This window comes from Oncorhynchus gorbuscha, linkage group LG18 (genome assembly GCF_021184085.1).
Source record: "Oncorhynchus gorbuscha isolate QuinsamMale2020 ecotype Even-year linkage group LG18, OgorEven_v1.0, whole genome shotgun sequence".
NCBI classification, from domain to species: domain Eukaryota; kingdom Metazoa; phylum Chordata; class Actinopteri; order Salmoniformes; family Salmonidae; genus Oncorhynchus; species Oncorhynchus gorbuscha.
The window spans coordinates 5,368,205-5,375,175 of record NC_060190.1 but is presented as its reverse complement, the minus strand read 5'-3'; the positions used below and the strand labels follow the sequence as shown (position 1 = coordinate 5,375,175).

At 45.1% G+C, this 6,971-nt stretch overlaps 1 pseudogene; it reads left to right on the top strand.

Annotated features, from left to right (window-relative positions):
* LOC124002648 overlaps positions 1–6,089 on the top strand; it is a 50,580-nt pseudogene extending 44,491 nt beyond the window's left edge.
* Positions 6,090–6,971: the final 882 nt, after the last annotated feature.

The window sequence follows — 6,971 nt, the reverse complement described above, 5'->3', positions numbered from 1 at the left end:
TGTTGCTCATGTCCTGTAGTGTCTTGGATGCTTTAACAGAATAGCGTTGTTGTTTTGAGAATGCATAAAGATATCAGTATTTTGTCTCTCACACACTGACTTCTCTTGCTGTCTCCCAGACAGGTCCAGTTGCTACGCACTGAGGTCAACCTCAACCCACCCACCCATTATACCACAACCAACAACATATCATCACCTCTGACCTCCATTGAGCTTGTCCAAGTGCCCCCGACCATCTACCTCCCCACAGCCGCCCCCCCAATGCCTGAGCCCAACACCTTCCCCCCCTCCCCTCTCTTCCTCCTCACCCCTGACCCTTTCTTCAATGGATCCTACCACAACTGGAGCAACCCTGGCGGTGGAGGCGTGGGGGGTTTCCAACTCACTATAGCAGGGGTCCTTATCCCCCTCATCTATGTAGCAGTCTGTGTGATCGGCCTGGTGGGCAACACATTGGTCATCTACATTGTTTTACACTATGTGAGGACGGAGTCGGTCACTAACATCTATATACTCAACCTGGCCATCGCTGATGAGCTATTCATGCTGGGTCAGTGTTTCTTTTGTGGTTTCATTGTGGTTTTTCAAGGTGTTGTTTATTCAACTCTGTTATTAGCCTTGTTAAACCAGCCTTATTTTGCAAGCTCACATTCTGTTTAACTTGAAATGTAACTAAATCTGACCGCAGCGGTCAGTCTGCTTTTTGATCATGTTACAGTATTTCTTTGATTTGATAATTTTACTGTAAAGTGTTGTTGCAGTTTTAAATGCACTTCAAATAAGTGTGCAGTTTTAAATATCTTTATTTCAAATCAAATCAAACTTTATTTGCCACGTGCCAAATACAACATGTGTAAAACTTTACCGTGAAATGCTGACTGACAAGCCCTTAACCAACAGTGTAGACTTTACCGTGAAATGCTGACTTACAAGCCCTTAACCAACAGTGTAGACTTTACCGTGAAATGCTGACTTACAAGCCCTTAACCAACAGTGTAGACTTTACCGTGAAATGCTGACATACAAGCCCTTAACCAACAGTGTAGACTTTACCGTGAAATGCTTACTGACAAGCCCTTAACCAACAGTGTAGACTTTACCGTGAAATGCTGACTTACAAGCCCTTAACCAACAGTGTAGACTTTACCGTGAAATGCTGACTTACAAGCCCTTAACCAACAGTGTAGACTTTACCGTGAAATGCTGACTTACAAGCCCTTAACCAACAGTGTAGACTTTACCGTGAAATGCTGACTTACAAGCCCTTTACCAACAGTGTAGACTTTACCGTGAAATGCTGACTTACAAGCCCTTTACCAACAGTGTAAACTTTACCGTGAAATGCTGACTTACAAGCCCTTAACCAACAGTGTAAACTTTACCGTGAAATGCTGACTTACAAGCCCTTAACCAACAGTGTAGACTTTACCGTGAAATGCTGACTTACAAGCCCTTAACCAACAGTGTAGACTTTACCGTGAAATGCTGACTTACAAGCCCTTAACCAACAGTGTAGACTTTACCGTGAAATGCTGACTTACAAGCCCTTAACCAACAGTGTAGACTTTACCGTGAAATGCTGACTGACAAGCCCTTAACCAACAGTGTAGACTTTAGCGTGAAATGCTGATTTACAAGCCCTTAACCAACAGTGTAAACTTTACCGTGAAATGCTGACTTACAAGCCCTTAACCAACAGTGTAGACTTTACCGTGAAATGCTGACTTACAAGCCCTTAACCAACAGTGTAGACTTTACCGTGAAATGCTGACTTACAAGCCCTTGCTGACTTACGTGAAATGCTGACTTACAAGCCCTTAACCAACAGTGTAAACTTTACCGTGAAATTCTGACTTACAAGCCCTTAACCAACAGTGTAGACTTTACCGTGAAATGCTGACTTACAAGCCCTTAACCAACAACTTTACCGTGAAATGCTGACTTACAAGCCCTTAACCAACAGTGTAGACTTTACCGTGAAATGCTGACTTACAAGCCCTTAACCAACAGTGTAAACTTTACCGTGAAATGCTGACTTACAAGCCCTTAACCAACAGTGTAAACTTTACCGTGAAATGCTGACTTACAAGCCCTTAACCAACAGTGTAGACTTTACCGTGAAATGCTGACTTACAAGCCCTTAACCAACAGTGTAGACTTTACCGTGAAATGCTGACTTACAAGCCCTTAACCAACAGTGTAGACTTTTCCGTGAAATGCTGACTTACAAGCCCTTATCCAACAGTGTAGACTTTACCGTGAAATGCTGACTTACAAGCCCTTAACCTCTTAGTCCGCCCATCCCGGATCCGGGATCGTGACTACAGCCTCAAGCTCATTACCATAAGCAAAACTGAAAATGGCAAATTAAATTAAATAAAATTAGCAGATGCTTTACCAGAGAAAATCAATAATTTGTTCTGACTATGCCTGTCCTAGCATCCTTTTCTTAACAAGCGTCTCAGATTTTCAAAATATGCTTTAGAAAATCAATAATTTGTGTAAGAGTGGTGATAGCTAGCTTAGCATTTAGCGTTAGCATTTAGCACGCAACATTCACAAAAACCAGCAAAGGGATCAAATAAAATAATTTACCTTTGAAGAACTTCAGATGTTTCAATGAGGAGACTCTCAGTTACATAGCAGATGTCCAGTTTTTCCTGAAAGATGCTTGTGTAGGACACAACGTTCCGTTTTGTTACTATGCATTTGGCTACCGAAACTAATTGAAAATTCAGTCACCTAAACGTCAAACTTTTTTCCGAATTAACTCCATAATAACGACTGAAACATGGAAAACGTTGTTTGAATCAATCCTCAAGGTGTTTTGTCATATATCTCTTCATTGAAATCCCTTCCCTGGAAGCGTGCATTCTTCTCTGATTCGGATGGAAAAATACTGGTACCTGACTTTTGCGCACCAATTTCCACGCAGACACCGTGCGGGACACTTGGTAATTGTAGGCTCTTATGGTCAATCTTCCAATGATATGCCTACAAATGTCACAATGCTGCAGACACCTGGGGGAAACGATAGGAAGTGTCCGTTCATTCCTGTCGCATTCACCATATAAGGAGATCATGGAAAACGTGCCTCCAGAAATCCTGTTGATTTCCTGGTCACTCAAACATCTTGGGTTTGCCTGTAGATTTTGTTCTATGCACTCACAGTGAAAATCTTTGCAGTTCTGGAAACGTCAGAGTGTCTTCTTTCCAAAACTATCAATTCCAAGCATAGTCGAGCATCTTTTCGTGACAAAATATTGCGCTTAAAACGGGCACGTCATCTTTTTATCCAAAAATGAAATACTGCCCTAGAGTCTTAACAGGTTAACCAACAGTGCAGTTCAAGAAGAAGAAAATATTTAGACTAAACTAAAAGTAATAACAAAAAGTAACACAATAAGAATAACTATGCTATATACAGGGGCACTGGTACAGTCAGGGGTACAGGCTAGTTGAGGTAATCTGTACATGTAGGTGGGGGGAGAAGTGACTAATTGCACTGTCAATATAGTTAGATTTGATTTGACTTCCCCTAGGCCTCCCTTCCTGGCGGTCCAGAACGCTCTGCTCTCCTGGCCGTTTGGTTCTCTCATGTGCCGTGTGGTCATGACTGTGGACGCCATCAACCAGTTCACCGCCATCTTCTGTCTCACGGTCATGTCCATCGACCGCTACCTCGCTGTGGTCCATCCCATACGGTCGTCGTGGTGGAGGCGACCGCACGTGGCCAAGGCGGTGAACGCGGCGGTGTGGGCGGTGTCGTTTGTGGTGGTGCTGCCCGTGGTGGTGTTCGCGGACGTACTGGAGGATGATGGGAACTGTAGTATCGTGTGGCCTGAGCCAGCCGAGGTCTGGAAGGCATCATTCATCCTGTACACGTGCACGGTCGGGTTCTTCGGACCGCTACTCGTCATCTGTCTCTGCTACCTGCTCATTGTGATCAAGGTCAGAATGTAGGACTACTTCCGCACTTAAAAGGGAGAAAATAGCTATTTTACACTACTTGGGAGGCCTGTCTGTTATACTTAGACTGAACCAGTATGTCCTTTGTGAGGAAACATCATTGTTGATAGGTAACATAGACCCAGGTGTTGCTACACCTCCGTTGTTACATGAAATAAATGTGTTCTGATGTCTGTCTCATATTACCACTGATTTATTTATACTTTCCTTAAATCAGGGAACCCTTCCTTGTGCGGTTCTCTACTCCGGCCCTGACCTGTTGCATCTGACCTGTTGCATCTGACCTGTTGCATCTGACCTGTTGCATCTGACCTGTTACATTTGAGCGTCCTACCCTACAGTGGCCTACCCTGTGGTCTACCCTACAATGGTCTACCCTACAGTTGTCTACCCTTCCATGGCCTACCCTAAAGTGGTCTACCCTACATTGGCTTGTCTACAGTGGCCTTCCATGGCCTATCCTAAAGTGGCCTACCCTACATTGTCCTACCCTAAAGTGGCCTACCCTAAAGTGACCTACCCCTACCCTACATTGGCCTACCCTAAATTGGCCTGGCCTACCCTACCTACCCTAAAGTGGCCTACCCTACAGGGGACCCTACAGGGGCCTACCCTAAAGTGGCCTACCCTAAATTGGCCTACCCTACAGTGGCCTACCCTACAGGGGCCTACCCTACAGGGGCCTACCCTACAGTGGCCTACCCTACAGTGGCCCTACCCTACAGTGGCCTACCCTACAGGGGCCTACCCTACAGGGGCCAGTGGCCTACCCTACAGGGTATTACAGGGGCCTACCCTACAGGGGCCTACCCTACAGGGTATTACAGGGGCCTACCCTACAGGGACCTACCCTACAGGGACCTACCCTACATGTGTGATATTGCTGACTTAACTTTTATATTATATTTAATTGTAAAGTGTGCTGAGATGTTTTAACAGCCAATAAAGTTGAATTGTTTTGTTTTGATTCGAAGGTGCGCAACGCGGGGAAACGGGCCCGGTCCACCTCCTCCCGACGCAGGAAGTCCGAACGCAAGATCACCCGCATGGTGGTTGTCGTGGTAGCAGTATTCGTGTTGTGCTGGCTCCCATTCTACATCCTCAACATTGTTAACCTGGTAATCCTGTTACCGGGCGAATTCGGGGGCTGTACTACTTTGTGGTGGTCCTATCGCGCTAATAGCTGCGCTAACCCAATCATTTACGGATTCCTGTCTGATAATTTTAAGAGAGGGTTCCGGAAGGCTCTTTGTCGTTCTTCGAGGAAGGTGGAGAACCACGAGAGGGCGGTAGCCACCGAGCTGCAGCGCCCTGCAGAGCTCTGGAGGAAATTGTGCCCGAGCCGCGAGATGGCCTGGGGGCCACCAAGTCTTATGAAGGAGGGGAGGAAGAAGTGGAGGAGGAAGAGGAGAACGGGATAGAGATGGAGAGAAGAGAAGACGCCACTCAGATGAGAGAGAACTGCAGGATTGCACAGAACAGGGAACGGAGGAGGACAAGTTGAGAGCTCCAGGATCTTGTTCACTCCGGGGGAAAGGTGGAGACGGTGCCCCTGGGGCAGAGGGCTAAAGCTGGGGAGGAGGCTGGGAAAGGCCCAGGCTTAGAATTGGGGCCTACTGCCGCTGTCTCCACTCTTGCCAATGGATCAAAGAGTGAAAGTAACAGGTCACGTCCAGAGACAGTGGAGAAGAGCACCAAGCTAGAGATCAGCTACCTGTAACTCATAAATAAACTTTTCCCCAATGTCCATACTAGTATACCACTGATATGGACACGTCTTGCTGAGACTAAGGCTGTCCTAATATGGACACTGTACAGTGTATAGAATGAGGGTGAAGCTGCCCCTAGAGACGCTGATCTTGGGTCAGTTTAAAATTTTCTCCACTCATGGTTAAGGGATGGGGGAGGGGAAGCTGATCCTAGATCTGTACCGAGGGGAAACTTTACCCAGGAGCTGGATTGCATGTCCGGTACAGTGACTCATTCTAAGTAGTGAGCTACTGTGTCGATTGGAACAGAGATATATGGATTGAATGTAGCGACATTGACCCAACACCTAGCAACCTTGTTAAGAGGGTTGGAGCTCTTAGGGTAACAATTAAGGTGTTGGCTTGACAGTCACTGGACCTGGGTTCAAACCCGGTTGGGGCAACCCCTAGTTCGCTAATGTATCATTTAAATTTACACTTTTGAGTATCAACTGTGAACTTACAATGATACCAACTGCCTTGCCTCAAATTCCAAGCTTTTTGGCCAAAAATTGATGATCAGTTATTTTATTGGACTGAGAATTTGCAAATCTTTACAGAACAATTTCAGTATTACGCTTAGTGCGCAATGTAAAAATGTACATAAATGTTTGAGAATCATAATACAGTTTTGAATAGGCTATTCAGAGATGCACACAAGGAGAAAAACACATACTATATTGTCAGTATTTTAATGATGTATCTATGTTACAGTTTCATAGTGCACTGTTTTCAACAGTAGCCTTCAGACAGAGTATAAAAGTCTCATGTTACCACTAAAATCACAGGGAACGAAGTGTTCCCTTTCATCCAAGAACAGCATCATGTACCAGTTCTTCTAAATGTCATAGGAGCTATTTCAATGAGAGTTCTATACTGCCTCTGTCTGAGGCTTTACAATACAAGTGCAAATTAGTGTCCTTCTGTTGAAAGCGAAAGCAAACAGACATCTAGTTCCGTTCTATTGCCATCTCACCTCGTCCCTGGTGGAACGTTTCATCTATCAGAATGAATGGAATCATTAAAGTGAATGATGTCACCGAAGTGCACCTGCATGATTAACTCTCTACATATTCATGATGACGGAGTCAAGTCCATTCAATTATGGCGGATGGTATATCAAAGAGCTGTGCGCACTCTGATATCGACCTTCGGTTCATTCGATTGGCATCCAGCTGAATATCTTCTGAGCGACGTTGTGGTGGACATTGATGTCGAATGCTATTTTGTTTGGGGAGAATGTTAGTGATTTTA